Source organism: Aedes aegypti, chromosome 1 (assembly GCF_002204515.2).
Source record: "Aedes aegypti strain LVP_AGWG chromosome 1, AaegL5.0 Primary Assembly, whole genome shotgun sequence".
Classification (NCBI taxonomy): Eukaryota; Metazoa; Arthropoda; class Insecta; order Diptera; family Culicidae; genus Aedes; species Aedes aegypti.
Genome location: NC_035107.1, coordinates 294,109,410 through 294,129,896, shown reverse-complemented (window position 1 = coordinate 294,129,896; position 20,487 = coordinate 294,109,410).

The following is a 20,487-nucleotide window of genomic DNA, read 5'->3' as shown; positions in this document are numbered from 1 at the left end:
CATGTTGGATTTTATCGAAAAACTTTGCTTTGGATTGCATTAGAATCTAGTAGGGAAGGTGTACCGGTATTCGCCATGTACCAGTTATTCGCCACCCCGGATTATATACCGTTTTACGACATATATGGTTGCCAATTGTTTGGTGTTCGCTAAATTGCTTTAAGATGATACGGAAACATTCTTGGAAACCGCAAAATTTTCTCAGAAAATAATAGAAAAAAATCATTTTCCTTAATTTTTTGCTTCTTGGCACCTATTTTTCGCCACCTGTCAGTGGCGAATTCAGGAACCGAAATTAAAATCGTCCCAGTCAACATTTTGGCTGATATATTTTTTGCTATACATCATTATATGGTCGGGGTTCTGCTAAACCGCACCAAACGCCAATATTTTCAAAAATGAGTTATTTACACTAGAGGATTCAGATTATCATAACCTATCTACATTTAAGATATTGAATAATTTGAACCATCCCTCGTTGAGTAAATTCAAAATTTTTCTCTAGCAGGATATGTAAAACTGAAATTGTATCCAACCAGAGCGAACCATAAACCTTAGCTTGTCATTAGAGGTTATTTAGTATTCTGATTAAAGACGGCATTTTTTTTAATCTTCCTTAAATATTGCTAAGTGGCCATTCCGGACAACATACGGTAACAACACCAAAGGATTTTAGTATGTCATGTAAGTTAACGGCTTTGTAAAACACAGTATTGTTTCGGTGGTGCTGATCTAATATCATTGAAATTTTGTTCAGCCACACCGCACCAAGTACCATTTATATAAAAATCGTGTTTTTGTATGAAGAAGAGATATCAACATTCGCAAGATGCTTACCTTCGCTTTATAGGGTAGGTGTACCAGTTATGGCCATAGTGGTTCCCTATTTCGCCATACGGGATAATTTGAATGTATCAACATTTTGAAAAGTTTTTTTGTGTTTTAACAGTAAGATAGAGGATATATCTTGATGTTGAAACATTCAAAAAGATTAAAAATGTGAAACCTATCCGAATTTCGCATATGGATAAATAGGGAACCATTATGTCCATAACTGGTACACTTTCCCTATATAATATGTCGAAGGGTCCATGCAGGAGCCGTGATGAAATAACAAGACATTTAAATTTGATGTTGGTGCGCTTTAGCTGTTCAGAAAATGACGTTTTCACCTGTTTTCATCATCAAGCCTCCTAGATCAGATCGCGCACAGCTTGTTTCGAGTTATTCGCTCTCGATGCAACAGTTCTAAATGACCGAGAGGTAGCACGCCTTATCACCACTCGAAGGACACGAGTTCGAATCCCGATTAATATTTTTTTACGTTGTCCCTAACAGGGAATTATATAAAATCAATCAACTTCCAGCTTTCATGACTATTTTTGAACAATAAAGCACAAGCAGTTTCATGTACAACGGGAATGATGAAACGCATGCCATTCTTGGTATCCACTTCACATAAAATTTGATAATCGTGAACTTGTTCAGCCAAAGTGTATTAAATGCGAGTAACTTGGTGCGCTCTGGCAGAACAAATTCATGGTTTTCATCGATCGGCACATTCTTTAACTACATCATTATTGTCTTTTTCGAATCTTTGAATGCGTTCAATAACTCTTCTGTTGAAATAGATAATCCATCAAGAGAAAGTCGGTAGAATACGTTAGAATTCGAATTGGTTTGTAACCAATTCATACCACTACATTGTGGCCAGTTCTATGGAAAATTACAAATCTTTTCCGTTCACAGTGCATAAACATTTGTGACAAGCATTCCAACATGCATGGCGATGATATGAACCCTTTTTATTTCTTTCTTTCTCCTGTGTTCCTGGAAATCATGAAACACATTCAGCCATACCGAACTGAAAACCATTTTCTTCAATTTTTGTTCAGCCAGAGTGAACTGAGTACCTCTTGATTTGAAATCAAATCTTATTAAATGGAAAATATTTGATGATTTTTTTGAATATTCTATCTTGAGTTACTTATTGGACCCTATTAGTCATTTGTGAACGGTGAAATTGTCAAAAGAGTCATTTGCGATTTACTCGCAGATGAGTGAACTTTAAAGTAAAATATCTCAAAATAATGCTTTTGGCACTTGGTGCGGTTTAGCAGAACCCCGACCATATATGAATCAAATCACTCGTATAAAATGCATGAAAACGCTATATACACACCAAAGTGGAGGCCATATACGCACTTCCCACGACTTTTCCAGACTTTCCATGGTCAGCAATACGATGCCACAAAATTCCAATAAAAATAATATAAAAAGTTTCCAGCGAGACTCGAACACCAGACCTTTGGATCCCTAACCCAGTGCCATACCAATACACCGCAGACCGCTTCATGAATGAGGAGTGATTATTTGCCAATATGAAAGGAAGTTTGCTCTACAACACACACGCTTTGTTGTTTTTTGATGCCTACCGCCAGAAGATACCAACCTCGGGTGGCAAATTTTGCTAAGTTATAGCGATTTCATTTGATGCTAGCCTGCATTGATATATGATCTGTGAGTTTATACAACTTGACGCGATTCTAGATTATACTATTTACGGCATGGTTTGTTGTCAACAAAGTTTGTCGACAATGAATCGTAGTGGAGAATTATATACAATTTGTGTTAACATTTATTCGTTTTGATTTGGAATGTTGTGCGATTCTGATTTTTGACGTATGAATATGAGATTTTTGCATTGGCTTAGGAACAGGCCCCCTCCAGAATTTTGATTGGAAATATATATGAAAAAAAAAAGTTTACATAATTCTAAAGTGAAGTAAAATCTTCTGAATCTATCGATAAACATTCTTCAGTAGTTACGTTCTTTTATTTTGTTCAATAATAGTGGGAAAATCTAGCTTGTCGTTCACAGCATAAGTGTGGCGGTTCTGAATTCGTTGAATTGTGCGACCATCGAAAAATTAATTGTCCTGCTGTCGCTTGACATCTCCGTTTCAAAATACTGTGATACTAAAAAGCGTCATATCTCTTCAAAGAATTTCGAACTTACCTAAGGCTTCAAAAAAAAAAGTAAAAAAATCGGCCATAATTTTTGATTCCAGCAATATGTTCTTCCTCTGTTTTCGCTTCATTTTTTTAATAATTTCGTATGAATGAATTTTTTAATTTATCTCTAAACTAAGTTTTACTAAGTATGTTTTTTACAGTCTCAAGAGTTTTAGTGATCAAATTCGTTAATGTACATCGAAAAGTGGTTTATACCTTTTGCTTCAAATCTTTTAGAAAGTAGTCAAATAATATTGCGATTTGCTAAAAATTGCTAAACCATGAAACAGTTCAAACTTTGCCCTAACATTTTTTTCTAAATAATCGTTGATTCTGTCAAATTCCTTCATATAGGGACATTTACGTATTCTTGGAAGTCCAAACCGATGTCGCGCTTTTTTTGCAATTTCTTCGAACATCAGCAGACAAATTACGTTTTTGCCTGTTTACATGTATGCGCTGCTCAATCCTCTATCAATTCACACCGATAGACTTGTTAAAGCCTTCTTGGAAACTTATTTATAACGCTTCAAACAACCAATATCCGTGTGACTAATGTCGGCAGCCTTAAATATTCTCTTCGGCAGATTCCATAAGAACTGTAGGCAAATCTCCAAATCAGTCACACTTTGAGGCGTGTTCATTTGAATTGATGGCATCTATGGTGAAATTGTTCGTCCAGTCTCGGCAATCTCGTCAACGGGAAGCTGACAAAGCAAAGAAATATCTGAATGTTTTCATTGATGTGTTTTGAAGAAAACATTTTGTGTATCTAGCATTTGAAATTTGATTGCCGATAATAGTCCAATGGTGCCAAAGCCGTAAATGACCCTAGTTTTCCCAAAAAAGTTTTTAAAAACTTTTTCGCAAAGTCCATTATAAGTCCTTCAGAAATATTTTTAAAATGCATTGTCAAATGCGTTACAAATTCTCCTTTGTTATTTTTTGTAAATTATACTTCAAATCCCCAGATTCTACAGGAATTATATAAGAAAAGAATTTTTGGAATGATTTTTGGCTTCGTATCTTCAGAAGAAATTTATTGAAAAATCCCAGGCATATTTTTACTTCCGAAATCAGCAATTTAGCATAATAACTTAGCAGGGATTAATTAGGAAATTCATGAAGAAATTTGGGAAGATCTTTCTTAAAACAATGTTTCAGAAATTGTTTTATAAATTCTGCAAAAAATATATATATTCTGGAATTGAATTCTTGTACATTTTCAAGGCGGAATTCCTAGAGGCTTTTTGGCTTAATTATGAAGATTCTGATGGAGCTCCTTGAGAAATTAGTTTTTTTTATATGATTTGAGCGATTTCAATTATCCTGCAGTTTATTGTTTATTTATCCAGCCCATTGCAATGCATTGATTCACCTCTAGAGAAAAAATATAGATTATCACTTATCTTTGGTTGTTTCGATCTGATTCAACATTTTGTTGTTTCTCCTTCCTTCACATGACGTATTCTTAGGCACCTTCGTTCAAAAATTCGTACTCCAAAAAGCAACATTTTAAAGAATCTAATGGAGAAAAATGAGTTCCAGGAGTTTTAAAATTTTTCAGAGTTCTTATACGTATGGCTCCTGATTTCTAAAAATCCATCAGGAGTTCCTCAACGAATTTTCAAAGTTATGCAAAAATTTACTCCAAGTTTTAAATTATGAATTTTGTTATAAAACATTTTTAGCAGAGATCTTGATAAAAACCGCTAATATTTTCACCTTCAACTTTTACAGTTCTACCACAATAGTTAAAAGTTTTTAGATTAATCTGCCATATTAAAGCTTCGAAGTTCATGCGAAACATTTTCTAAAATGTAAGATACAAACACCTTCATAAAAATTCCTTCTGTTTTAACATAAACCATTGTCTATTATAAAGACGATGAAAATTACCAAGATTTTTTGTAGTTAATCCTACAAAAACCGCCAAAGCTTTTTCTGTGAGTAACATCGTCAGGACGTCAGAAAGTTCCAAAAATTCTACGATTCATTCTTGAGTTTACTGATAAGAGTACAATATTTTTCCAAACTCAATTTGAACTATAATAATAAAAAAAAATCGCTGAACAAATTTCTTGAAATTTGTTTTTGAATATTTGCACGGAAGAGTTAATGAAAGAATAGCTGAACCCATTCCACTAAAAACTTTGAAATCATTGAATTGAAAAAAATATGGGTAAGGAATTCGGGGATTAATATCAAATTGATTTTTAGATAAATTTAAAGAAACATCTAGACAATTTTCTTTTAAAAAATGCAGATAGATTTGTTGAAAACTTCTATGAGAAATCACTAAGAACATTTTACCAGTTTAGTCTTATTTCATTATTTACGAAAACCTTGTGGAATATTAGGAGAAATCAAGAGAGAATCAATAATTTTTGCTGTGAATTTTTCAAGCAATCCTCTACAGGGAGTCGACTCAGTTTGGAAAATAAAATTCCCTGACTTTCCCCGACCTTCCAGTAATTTTTCAGAACATTTTCAGAGTACTGAATTTGGTTTAAAGACGAAATAAAAATAAAGTTGTCGGGCTCAGCGCTACATTTTGTTTACCAAGTTTGGCATATCGCAGTACACTTTCTACGATAATTTAGATTTTGATGTATTACTTCAAGTGCCGTCACATTTTGAGCAACTACAATGAAAATTAAGGTCTTCATTTAGACCATAATAGGTCGTATAAAGAAAAATATTTCGTTCAGTTTAGCAAAGGCTTTCACTTTACTTATTTTCTAGAGCGTGGTTTAAAGCAAGCATGATTAAACTGATCACTTGAGTGTTTTCTTTCAAAGCTTAAAGATTCCTATGAAACAAAAAATAGTGAATCCTGAGTAGATACCCAGAAAATCCTGAGTTAGTTACTAATCATACTCAGTCAAAATCTTTAAGATTTCAAATTCTCAATGTTTTTCTCTACATGTATTTGTTTAATATAAGAAGATGCTATTTCATAAACTATTACAGAAAATCTTACATTATTCCTCCATAAACTTATGCGAATATTTCTTCAAGAATACTAAGGAAGATTTTTTCAAGAGTCTCAATTTTTTTTCACTCAAAATGAATTAATTTTTTTTTTTTTTGAATAGGTACTTTGAATAACTCTTCGCAAAGATTTGTTATAATTTATTTATTTTATTAAAAATTTTGGACTTTCCATATGAATTATGCCTTGGTTTTCATCCCCGAAGAATTCATCTAAAGATGCTTTAAAAAATCATTCAGGGATTTATTATTGTTCTAATAAAAACTTGTAGTGCCTCCAGCAATGCTGTGAGGAACTGCTCCAAGAATTCAATAATGGATTCTTCTAAGAGTATCTTCAAGAAATCTCACAAAATTTCAATGTATAATAGCAGAAATTCTATTTAGAGAATTTCTGGATTCTTAAAAATCTTGGAGCAGGGGAAAAGCACTAAAATTTTGATTCACAAGAATTCGGTAAACGTTCGGTAAATGTTCGGTAATTGTAACAATTTTAATTTCACCGGAAAAGGCCGATGAAATTGTCAATAAAATTAAGTTTATGACAGCGGGGATGATCCAGACATAACAAATTGCAAAGAATCGCAGATTGAACACTTAAGGAGAATTTTAGAAGAATCTCCAGAATATCTAAGGATTTTTTGTGTTCATTCTGTGATTCTAAACATCAGTATAGGAAAGCTCCTAATGAAAATCCTTAAGTAGCGCTTGGATCGTTATTCATCGCATTTTCGAAATTCCGAGGATTTTTTATAGATAGTAAAATATAGTTCATTTACCATACATAACAGCGCTTTATCAATGGTTAATAGCTAAGATTGATTACCCATTTCGTCTAACAAATTCATCGTATTCAATAATTTGCAGATAATCAACTCGTTTGATGTTGTAATATAGTATTGATAGATAATTTTCCCTGACCTGTAGTGAATTGATATTGGTATTTTCCGTAATTATTATTTTTATTATTATTATTAATGTTTATTTAGGACACTTTACCATACATGTGGCATTCGTGTCGAATTTTCTTTAATGAAAATTGTAATTTACAAGCATTACTGACATTCAGAGATAATAGCTGATATGGAACAAAAACACAAACAGATAAAATCAACGCAAATTTTCGCAAACTACGAAATTTGCGAAAATCATGGTAAAAAAATCATCGGTAAATCAATAATTTTCTAGGCCCCCCCTAGGCCCCCTCCAGGAAAAAATTCTAGCTACGCCAATGGATTTTTGGCACACATTTTTATACGATACGTGGTTCACTGGGGTGGCGAATACTGGTGCAAATGGCCACCACCATTTTTAATAAAAAAACAAAGTTTCTAATTAGTTTTTATATTTTCCCTGCTGAGCATGGATTGAAAGCTTTTTTTTTTTTTTTTGATATATTGACAGTAACCAAAGGTCTTTTGATTTATGTACAAACAATATTTTTCCTTAGGGTGGCCAATACTGGTACACCTACCCTATGACCTGGAAATCTGGCCCAGATATCTGTGTTAGTCCTTTCCAAAACTGTGAAAATCCATTCCGGACATCTAACCCGCAAAATTCATAACACTGAATTTATTGATTTTTTTTCATAATTTTGTTAACCGCTCATGGTAAATATTCAAGCAGAAGGGAACTTTTGACCATCAAAACGTAATATTGACTTGACTGACCTAAGAGATATAGGATCTAGGAAAAATACACCTGGACCATTTGATCTATAGCATCATTTGAATTTTGCAGATCTTATTAATAGCTCGCTGCTATTGGTTAGACCCAAATATGATATGCAAAAGGTATTCCAGACGTAAATTTTGGAAAATCAATGTGAAGTTGAACCTAAATTACCTGTTCCAGCTTGGAGGCTATTGCGTACAAATGAAAACAAAGGTCAATTTTAAACGCAAGTTCTCAAGCCAATAATGTGAAAGAGAAGCATGCTCTTAATTGGTGTTACGTACCTGAAAGAAGAGAGATGAGGCAGAAGAGGTTCCAATATTGACCATTTGGATGCCTATCAGAGTTTGTTTACGAGTGTCCTTAAATAGTCAAATCCTGGGAGGGAGGCACAGATACTACACACGAAATATAAAACAACGTTTGTTTGATCTGCAAGATAACTCCAGCTTGTCAACAACAATCAAGGCAGGCTTGGGGAAAATCGCTAGGTTTCTTTTGTTGTATACTTTCAATCTTTTCTGACAAACATGGAAAAAGGGCCACAGTTTTCAATGCACTTAATATTTATTTTCATTGGAAAAAGTAAAACGATGCGTTTTTCAATGCTTTATATTCAATCAGCTGTCAGCTCACGTGACATTACTTGCATTGTGTGCATGAATTGATTTTCATTCGATTTTTGTCACTTTTGATGAAATGCGAAAATGTGTTTTTATCAGTTACGCGCTTTTTCCATGTAAGTCCAATGTTTGAGATCTGGGCTCACAGTGACAGTTCGTGACAGTGGAATCCCGGCTCACTATGACGCACAGAAATTTTGTATTGGTTACTCCCTCCCAGGTCAAATCCATTTAATAATGACATAATGTTGAATAACTTGTGGATAAAAATCATATATTTTGGTCGTTTGAAAGATATCAGTGCATGATATTCTTAAATTATCTCTATAGGGTCCATACCAGAACCGATATTCGCTGACAATGTTTTTAAAAATGATCAAAATAGTGTCCAAACTGAACCAGATGATAAATTCAATCAAATAAATCAATGTTCTATTGACTCCAAATGTCTTTGAGTTATATTCTTTTTTTTTCATAATTTTTGTTTTGAAATACTTAAGGCATCCCAAAAAATGTGGACCTAAAACCGGAGCATTACCAAATTTAAATGGTCACATGCTGGTGGGTGATGACCAGTGAGTTAAATTTTCAGCGCAAACAGTTGTCTGTCTAGATTTGTGCTCTTGAAAATTTGAGGTTAGGCTTTAATGCATCTTCACCTTAAATGTTGAGATAAACATTTCAAATTAAGATCTACAGTACTACGATTATTAATACCATACAACGAAATAATAATGGATGTTTTACTCTTTTCGCTATTATTCTTTGTCGTAAATTTTCTTTTGCTTCGTACACTTTCTTAACTGAAGTTTAGATGGCAACAACATCTTGATTTTACTTTGAGACTTAGTAAGACTAATACAAAAAAAATGAAACCTGTAATCTTCTGAATTATTGGGCCACCAAGTGGCTCGGTATCTTAGTTGGTAAAGTACTCGTCTATCATTCAAGAGTCGGGGGTTTGAATCCCAAGTGAGCATGTGGATTTTTTTTTATTATTTCACTCGTAATGTATTCATTCTTACTACGCGTAATGAGTTAATTTATTTAGAAACAAAATCAAATCAGAATGGAAAGACCAAAAGAGTGTAATCGGTAGCTGCCCCCAATCGAAAAATCAAAATCTGAAAGTATTCTTTGAGGCATGCTTGCGCTTTGGTATACAACATGCACCCATTAGTTGTTAAGGAGTGCACATAGCAACCCGTGAGTTAGCTTGTTATTGTGTTGAAATCTATGGCATCAATGACGTTTACATAGATAGATTTTGTCTCTGGTTGTGGATCGATGGAATGGATAGTTGCTGTCAGTAGGACGTGGTCTACGAATCCCAGAGCTGCGTTCCAGAGCTTCAGGGAGGGAATGTTTATAACAGCTGTTAAAAAATGTTCTATTGATCTACTAAATACTACTAAATGTTAATGGGCTGAGCTGAAAGGCGTTATCTGATGTGTTGCAATCGTTTTTTTTTTAATTTGGGATAGATCAAGCATTTTATGAACTATGATAACGTGTGGATGGTTACTGTTGTCAGATATCCGGATTATGTTTGTCTTGAAAAGTGCTTCAGGACAGTACATTTTTCTCGAAGAACGTTTTCCAGCTGCTCTAACGGCTACTGCAAGCTAGTCCATTGTAAAAGTCAAAAGTCAAACGCAAAAACGTTCGAGTTTTTTTTTAATTTACAACATTTCCAGCTTAGAGTGGATGCTTTTTAAAGCGCCTAATAAAGAGTTTAACACGTGGGCGTGAAGTTGAAAGCTTGTTCACTATTTATAAATTCATTTATTTGACTGTAGAGAATATTAAGACAACGATGTACTCTTTTCAATGGTTTATTCAATAATGGTCTTAGTTTTGTCAATTGTCATAGTCATAGCCTGCTTAATTATAGAATCATTCACCATAGCCTACTACAACTCGGCCATCCTGGTAAAATGAGCTTCTGTGCAATTGAATGTTTCGATTGGTAGTATTCTTCAAATGATTCTCTTCCGGACCAGGTTCTTTTTGCAAGTTGGCTTCTCAGATGGTACACATTGACGTTGATGGTGAACATGGCTTGTAAATTTTTAGTCATTTAGTTTAGTTCATAGCTTTTCATCATAAAATCCGCGTTTGAATGCAACCAATACTGGGCTTTTCCTTTAAGTAGCTTGAATAATACGATTTTCATTGCCTGGTCATTAACATTGAGTGCTTGCTTCGTGTTGGATAATGCCTTCAAAAACTGATTCACATCTTCATGATTGTAACCAGAAAACGTCGGCAACATCGAAAAAAGTTCGTCAGGGCGTAATGGCTGTATAGCTTGAGAATTTGATGTTTCAACTACGGTGATAACGGGTTGTTGACTGGAACATACAGGTGCCACCGATGCTGGCCTTCTAAATGCATTCATTGTTATTGCTGTAGAATCTCCTGATCCTCTCTCTGACGAAAGCTGCTGTCTACCTGAGATTGCTACACGCGTTGTATCTTGAATTTGAGCGAGATTTTCATCCCCTAGAATGAATTCCGCTGAGTCGCTAATACTTTCACGCTGGGCGAGTCTTCCATCCCCAAGAACGGATTCCGCTAGTCGAGACATTTTCTTGGTTTGATTCGGTTGGATTGAATCCGGAACATTGTATCTCTTCAGAGGTCTTCTGACTACGTAGAAACATCTTGTTGGGTAATCCCATTTCTGATGATGTAGAGAATATTAAGACAACGATGTACTCTTTTCAATGGTTTATTCAATAATGGTCTTAGTTTTGTCAATTGTCATAGTCATAGCCTGCTTAATTATAGAATCATTCACCATAGCCTACTACAACTATGAATCCCTTTAGACCCCAACAACCTATTTTGTTGAATAAGGGTTGTAAAAACTACTCTTAGGCTTATTTCAGCTGAATAAACTGTTATTCAACTCTTTATGTTACTTGGGATATGAACAACTTTTTTTCGATGATAGCATCGATATTTTTCTCTGGAGTTCACGATGGCAATGCAAGGTTATTGTCAGAAATTTCTCATTATTGCAGGATATGTGATTGATGGATTTAAATATAGACGTTACTCAATTTAAGATTCAGTCAATTCATCAAGAACACCCAACCCGTTGGTTTGCATGCTGCGAAAAAAACGATTTGATAGATTGAATAATGCGAACTCTGTGTTCAAAGTGTTGCTCTGAGCACGGCTGCCCCACCCCAAGCATACCCCTAGCTACAAAAATTGATATGCTGAAATTGGCTAATGCCTTATAGCGCTTCAGCTTTTAAAAAATCAATTGATCGTGGAAAACATTTAATGTGCTTCATAAACGGCTTGCTTTAAATTTTGTATCACTCATTTCTGATTTTTCTTGCCTACACTCCTACGCTATATTTTTATGGTTGGATCTAAGTGAGATATGGATTTGAAAATTTTCCATGTTATGTAATGCCAAAGAATTGCAATTTTGTTGTTATGAAATGGGTATCCATAAATTTTAAATTTCCTATTTTATTCTATTGTTCTGCTTGACACTGGAGCCAATTTTGTAATCAAAGTTAAATTTTCATATAACCAAATCCGAAATAAAAATGTGTGGACCTGGGGGCCATTGTCTTGCGGAGGCCCTTTCTCCAAAAATAGCATTTTGTTACTTTAGAATAGACTGTTTTATAGTAGATATTTTTGAATGTTTTTTTATAATGTTTTCATTACCAGAAGTACTATTTTATAACATTCAAAACAATGCCTTAAATCACTTATGAATGTAAACCATTTGTAATTTAAATTAATATAACTAATACTTTCTTTAATATTTTTAATTGTTGTGTAGATTTTATATTTCATAACTCGTGGAATTAAATTTGAGGTTTTTAAAATTTATTTGTCAACAATAAAATTAATTTGATGAATCCTTTCATATTGTTATCTCAATTCAAATTATGATTATTCTATTCATATTTTAATAAGAAAGTTTTTTAAATATACAGATTTACGTAACAGTTTTGAGTGGTACAAATTGGTGTAGGGCTGGTAACAGGTCTTTTTCTAGAAATTTAATCTCTATTTCAATGCAACTCACTAACAAGTTTCCATTTTCTACGTAAGGTCTCTATGGCCTCTATTTTAATTAAAATGGTCTTTAAAGTCTCCTTTTACCTTATTCTTATTGAAGTGAATCCTGATGCAACATTCTGATGCAGATTCGTCAAGAATTTTGTCTCACATGTCTCGAGGAAGAACTTCATGAAATCTTCTAGTGATTTATCCAGAGATTACATCTGGAATACGGGGCCCAGATAGCCGTAGCGGTAAACGCGAAGCTATTCAGCAAGACCAAGCTGAGGGTCGTGGGTTCGAATCCCACCAGTCGAGGATCTTTTCGGGTTGGAAATTTTCTCGACTTCCCAGGGCATAGAGTATCTTCGTACCTGCCACACGATATACGCATGCAAAAATGGTCATTGGCATAGTAAGCTCTCAGTTAATAACTGTGGAAGTGCTCATAAGAACACTAAGCTGAGAAGCAGGCTTTGTCCCAGTGGGGACGTAATGCCAGAAAGAAGAAGATCTGGAATACCTTCAGGGACTAATACAGGGATTCATAATCTTCAAGATTTTGCCAGAAATACTCTAAATATAACTAGAAATCCACAGTATCCCACTATCAATTTACAGAACGTCTTATAAGTATCAGCAGTTTACTGGTAATCACTAGGTTTCACGCATCATTCCCCGTATCCAATTGAACATTCTAAGAATCCCGCAATAAACCCATAAGGTCCCCCTCCCCTAAAATGCGGCCCTGCATATAACATTAAACGCCTAGAGGTATGCAACGCAATTTTATACAAATTTTAATATACGTTTAATGGTGTTTATTATCTTGCACACTTTTGTAGGTGATTTTTTTTCCATAAATTTTGTACTTTGATGTATAAAATCTAGTTCACCTTCTTTATTAACATTCTCCATACTATTTTTCAGTGTAATCATGTCAAATAGTAGTTTTGTTCTAGATTTTAATGTGTCTACATACCCATTATCAAAGTTACCTTAAAACCGAAGATCGACTTTCGAATATATGAAAAATAATGAGTGCATTCAAAACAAACCATTATGCAATCTTTCAACTGCAATCAACAACCAAGACCAAAAATACAACAATACAAAATCTTCTGAAAAGAAAGCAGAAATAAGCCGATTTTCTCCCAAAACACTATCAAAGTTATCCCGTAAAGCAGTGCTTACCATTGAATGGACTGGAGCACATCCCCGATTGTGAAGGAACCTCATCAAAATTCCGAGTTCATCAACCTTCACGTTGAGATGTTCGAATCCCAGTTATTAATTGGAAGAAAAAATCTGCAAAGCAGTAACGAGTATGTGCAAGGGTGAGATAGCAGAAAAATATTTTTGTTTTTGTTCTCCTCTTCACCGAGGCGTCACTCTTTTTTTGTCAGTAACCAATTTTACATTCTAAGAATCCCGCAAGAAACCCATAAGGTCCCACCCCTAAAATGTAGCCCTGCATATAACATTAAACGCCTAGAGGTATGCAACGCCCTGTATACTTATTGTCATCCAATCGATTTTCTTCCAAATATACTTACTCTAATTCCAAAAACTAATCGATATTGAAACACGTGATTCAATCGATACATATTCAGATGTGTAATTTTATACAAATTTTAATATACGTTTAATGGTGCTTACAGGGTTCTGAATTTTTGTATCAATAATACGAAAACTACCATTTTTTGCACGTAAGGAGAATGCTTTTTTCGCTTCCTCACGTGAACATCTTGTATCGCTCACACTAATTTTCCCTGGAACTACGATGGAGGATAACCGAAAATCACTCCACTCTGGGGATAATTTATTTTTCACTCCACCATATTTTCGCTCACCAACTGCTCCCGAGAATTATCACTATGTGGATAAACAAAAACTAGTGCCGGCGACGGGATTCGAACCTAGAACATCGCTAAAAACAACCGCGATGCGTGCACGCTAACCATGCTACCACACCAACTTGACGAAAGGTGAGGTTAATTTGGTACATAAAAGCAACTGCTGCTCGTGGTGATGGATACAGGAAAAGTTCTCCATGGATCGGAGAAAGAGAAAACAAACTTCTCACTGCTGCGGAAATGTGCAGTTTTCTATTTTCGCTTTGTTTTGTGGACGGATAAATCGCAAGGCAGCTGATCGATAAAAATTGCTGTGAGGGATAAATCCATTATCGAGAGAGTGAGTGAGAATTCGGAAGCTTGGGTGTTTATTATCTTGCACTCTTTTGTAGGTGATTTTTTTCCATAAATTTTTTACTTTGATGTATAAAATCTAGTTCACCTTATTTATTAACATTCTCCAAACTATTTTTCAATGTAATCATGTCAAATAGTAGTTTTGTTCTAGATTTTAATGTGCCTACATACCCATTATCAAAGTTACCTCAAAACCGAAGATCGACTTTCGAATATATGAAAAATTATGAGTGCATTCAAAACAAACCCCGTAAAGCAATGCTTACCATTGAATGGGCTGGGGCACATCCCCGAGCGTGAAGGAACCTCATCAACATTCCGAGTTCATCAACCTTCATGTTGAGATGTTCGAATCCCAGTTATTAATTGGAAGAAAAAATCTGCAACCGAGGCGTCACTCTTTTTTTGTCAGTAACGCGAAAAATTTCTGAAGGTGTAGCATTTAAGCAGCCCTATATTTCGCCAAAATCTGCTTTAGCGCTGCTCTATTCCTAGCCATTTTTCTTCTGAGCATTTATCCTGCTTTTAAGAGGTATATAATGCTTCATAAATGCTTTTATAATCAGTGATGGAAAGTGGCAAACATGCCCGCTGAACCAGAAAAAAAAACAAAGGCTCACGAGCATCAGAGTACTGATTTATTCGCATCTGTCGTGCTCGTGAGTAAACGAGGCTAAAGTGATTTGTAAACGTGCTCGGAGCTGTTCAGAGTCAATTGTGCTTTTGGGGGGAAAAGCTATTTCTTCTCCTAGATTTCTTGTTTTCAAGGGCTTTTGACTTCTAACTGGTATTTGACTGTCGATTTGATGGATATGCAATGGATTCGTCTGTCAAAACCAGAATACATCACACCATGATCGGTTACTCGCGAGTAAATATTCGCGAACTTTTTGTTATTTCTTTTGGTATGTTCTCCTAAGCAAGCGGGTGCAACCTTACTCACACCAAGCCTGTCGTGACTATGTCATGTTTGTTTTGCGTTGGTTTACACTCGTGAGGTGCTTTGCGATGCGTGTATTTTCACCATTGTTTATAACCTGGGATGCGAAATGGATATCAACAAGCAGCCAGGCTACTGTCAAGCGGAAATTTTCATCAAAATAATCCGAGTATGCCTGGGAGTTTGCAGCCACTACTTTGTCACGCTAAAAAGTGCTTTACATTTTATGTGACACAAAAACTATCAACTGTTGAAAATACGTTTACTCGATCTCATTGATGCGTAAATTTTTCAGAACTTTGGTGAAATATAGTTTTTACTCGCAGACGGTCAGAACCTATCTTATTGAACTGATTTATTAGACTTATTGCCTGCATCAAACGGCACAAGCTTGGTGTGAAGTATTTTTAGTGTGCATCTTGAAAATGGTTTCCTGCGAGGCAAGCAAACAAACAACGATTAGCACTGGTAGAATAAATTGTGTTCAAATTGAACGACTAAAATGTGGGAGACCGCACCCCTCAGTTTATAACTGCTTATTGATTACTTGGGATATTTCCATTAATTTTCACAAAGTGTTAGACGTGTTTACGTATTGTTTTCCCAAATGATTTCCTTAATATATAAATGCATTTATCGGTTGATGAATAGAATTAAAACGACTCTACAGGAGAAATGAAAAGGGGATAAATTTTAACCACTACCGTAAAACGGGGTAACTTTGATAGTGTGAGACCCACAACAAGTTTTTGTTAATCAGTTAAGCAAAACGAATGCAAAAGTAAAGAGAATTAGTATGACACTTCTTGTCAAAGCTATTTTCGTTGGAATCAAGTGCATTTGAGGATTAATATGCAAATATCAAAAATATATGAGATTTCAGAATTTTTTAAACGCTCACAAACAATCTGTTCTACGGCGGCCGGTAAGAGAGACTGAATGTTCGAATTTTTGCCGCTGGCGCCAACTGTTAGCGTTTGAGAGCAAAATAAACAGTCGTTACCCTATTGATTCAATTTTGTTCGATTTATACTTCATTATCAAAGTTACCCTAAAACAGAAAACCGACTTTCGATTATATGAAAAATTATATATCCATTCAGAATAAATTATTTGGCAATCTTTCACCTGCAATCGATAGCTAGGATACCAGTACGTGTTTTAAAAATATTAATTGTAATTCTTTAAAACAGCATGCATAAACATTCAAGTTTTCATCGAAAAAACTATCAAAGTTACCCCGTTTTACGATACATATTTTTACTGCTTAGCGTGTTAGCAATGGCTAATAAGAACTCGTCTTCATCATTTTTACTTCCAGAACTAGTAAAATTTACTGGAAAATCACATTATTATTGGTATTATGTTTTGACAAGCTTTCAATTGTAGGTTTATATGAGTTTTCTGTTATTCATGTAAAATTACCTTAATATTCAATTAGGTACCCGAGCAGAAGAAAATAACTTCTGAATACCAAACTAAGGTATTCCAAACCAGATAATTTCTAATACTTACAATCTGCATGAGGTATGAATGAGGCCTGCATAAGAGGTAAAATACCCAAAATAATATCTCAAGCATATTCTACGAACACCAAACTGATAATTAGATCAGGTATTGTAATACCTCAATAATACTTGATGGATTTTCATATAAAATTGAAATCCAATAGTAGTTCAATACCTCCAGCAGACCTCAATAGCTGTCTAATACCTATGAAGTATTCTTAATTGTTTTAAAGATTTTTTTTCAATACCATTATAATACCAAATTGAGGTATTGACAACTGAACAATACCTAATTTTGGTATGACACCAAGATATGGTATGCATAGGTTATTGGGAGTTATTTGTTGCTCCTCGGGTAAGGTTGCAAACATTTTCCAGTGAAATTGACGTTGATATTATTCTGAGTGTCAGAAATTTCTTTTCATATTTATATAGTCATATCACCAAAAAGACGTTACTCAAAAAAGACCCTACGATTTGTTTAGGCGGCATCCACAAATTACGTAACGCTCTAGGGGGTGGGAGGGAGTAGGCTCAAGCGTTACGACTCATACAAACATTTTAAATTTTTCATACAAAAAGCGTTACGGATGGGGGGAGGGGGTCAAAAAATTCCAATTTTAGCGTTACGTAATAAATGGACGCTGCCTTATAGATTTTCGCCCAGACATGCAGCTTGACCATAGAAAAGGACTTAACAGCACAGATTTTATGGACAATTTTGTTCGAAAACAACGGTCCAGGGTTCACCGTAACTATGTTCGGATCCGAGGAAAATTTTACGGCCCGATACAATGAAACCGACGTTTAGCAACACGAGAAAAAATGGCTTAAGTGAAATTTTTGGCTGCCTCCGGCATGGAAACTGGAAAAATTCAAACCTCAACTGATGACGCCGAGGACAAGAAACGGAAACGACGATGGTCTTCTTTTGCGACATATGTATTCTTATCGTGAAAAGGACCGACTTAGTGCTCGGTGACAAATGCGCCTCGGAGATGCCACTTTAAAATTCTCAACACGTTCTACGGTCGTTAATTTGCTTGGCCAACATTTGGCAAATAAAACGAAATAGGAATAATGTGATGCGGTTGTGGTGGAGGAGGGGGTGAAGTGGTGGTTAAAGGATGGAAAATTTCGATGGTTTTCCCGCAGATGACAAGGGGTCATCTTGTTCTATGACGGGGTGGGGCCAAAGTAGTAAAACCGGTCTGAACTGTAAGACACGATCACGGCCTGTATGGGAAGCACATTTTTAACTCGAGCCGTTTTTGGCACAGCATAGAGAACTGGCAGGCTCCTACCAGGCTGAAGCTCAAAGGTTGGACTGTTGGCTGGTGCGAAATAGAAAGGAAGCAAAAAATAATGGGAAAGTTCTGGAGGAGGATGAGCAAATACAAACTGAAGACCGGCCTTGGCACTGCAGGACGTGGTGGCAGGGCAATGTATCAAAACGCAATCAAGCGACAGATACATAGACGCAGTTCCGCAGTTTCGCTTACCACACGTTTTTTTTCGGTTGTTAAATGCGGCATTTGGTTGCCAATTGAATTGAACCTTCGAACAACATAAAACTTGCACAAATATTGCTTAAGACTTTTTAGGTTTCGAAATGGTTCGATGCAACAATCGTGTAATCCAGGCTAACAAAACCCGCATCTGGCAGCACTGCCTCCTCCACCAGTCGAGCATGTAAAACACACAGTGGCGTCTTTTGCGGCTTCTGTTGCTCCCAATTTCCATTTTCAACACCGGTTTCTGGCAGGCTGCTTCTTCTGCCATCATCCGTTTGGTCCATCCAATTCTGCTGACTGGCTGCTGTTGGCCAACACTGCGGTCCTGCTGCCGGCTTGGTTGACTTATTCCTCGCACAGTCGTTTGCCATTCGTTTGGTTTGATTAAAATATCTTGGACGATTGGAATTGAGCAACGGTTTCACCATGGGACTGTGTAATGGCAGAAGATGGTCAAAATGCTGATGGAAGTTAACAAACTGGACCTTACTAACCCTCTAATATCTACCTCCGTCTTTAAACGGGATACACATCCTACCTCTCTTACTCGATATTTTCATAGAAATCTTCGAATATTTTTCAGTCGTTGAAAAATTTCATAAATTCGTTCACAAATAGGTCAGAGTCTTTGAGACAAATAAATCTGAGGACTATGGACGCTTGAACTCATGTTGATATTGTTTATACAGATCTCAAGGCGGCGTTTGATCGCGTTGATCATATGATACTGCTGGCGAAGATAGAAGAACTAGGCGTGTCCTCACAGTTGGTTGGATGGTTCAAATCATACCTAACTGATAGTGTTCTCTGTGTGAAACTTGGTTCTGCTCTGTCGGACACATTTACTAATTAGTCAGGGGTGCCTCAGGGCAGTAACCTAGGACCATTGCTGTATAGCATATTTATTAACGAAGTCGGAATTAATCTTCCACGAGGATGTCGATCAACTCGAATTGAGGCTATCCAGAGAAGATTCATTCGCTATGCTCTACGCTCGCTACCCTGGAACGATCCTGTTAATTTGCCACCTTATGAAAATCGATGTCAGCTTTTGGGACTTGACATTCTACAGAAGAGATGAGCAGTATTTGTAGCTAAATCCTCGTAAGGAGAATTAGATGCTCCCGCATTATTGGACGAATTCGAGATATAGGGTGAATTATGTATTTTGGACAGATTAAGGATAAGTCTGGAAACGGCGTTCGATTAACTGCATTAGATGTTAATATTTTATTACGTATTATTGCTCATATGCTTAATGTCTCATTGTACTTTGAGTTTCTAGGAAGAAAAAGCTTATAAACTGTAGTATTAGCTTCCAAAATAGCGTTTTCTGGCGGCCAGTCTGTTATACATTTCGGACACCAAATATACATTTTGGACACCCTCATGTGAATATAATTTGGACAGGGCCGTTATCTCAATATCCATACAATGGTTTCTTAAAAAGACGATCATATCATAAAAATTTAAGTGTTTACATGTGACTTGTGCATTTTTTCGCTTATTGGATATGTATATTAGTGATAATCAATCATTTTATTGAATCCAAGCAAATATCATCAAATCCACGAAAAAACGCCTGCAAGTATGCATGCATGCGACATTTCAGTGTGTTTCATCAGATGGCCAAATTACATCAACTGAACAAAAACCATTATCTATTTTGGACATCACCTGATTTATGCCTTATATACTCATGTTAAGATTTTTGATGAACTTAGCTTAAATTTTAGACACATTTTATCACATTCCCACTTTTAAACTTTTTATGAATGCCAATTCTGAGCGTTATTTTTGCATTTAATGTATGTTCTTGAAATGCACATCCTTTTGCATTCGTAGGTCATCATTAATAAGTAGCATAGTGTATTATTTATGCAATACATGATGTTTCGTACATATATTCCTCACCATCTCATTGAAAATGAGCATAGAACGACTAATCTGTCCAAATTATATACA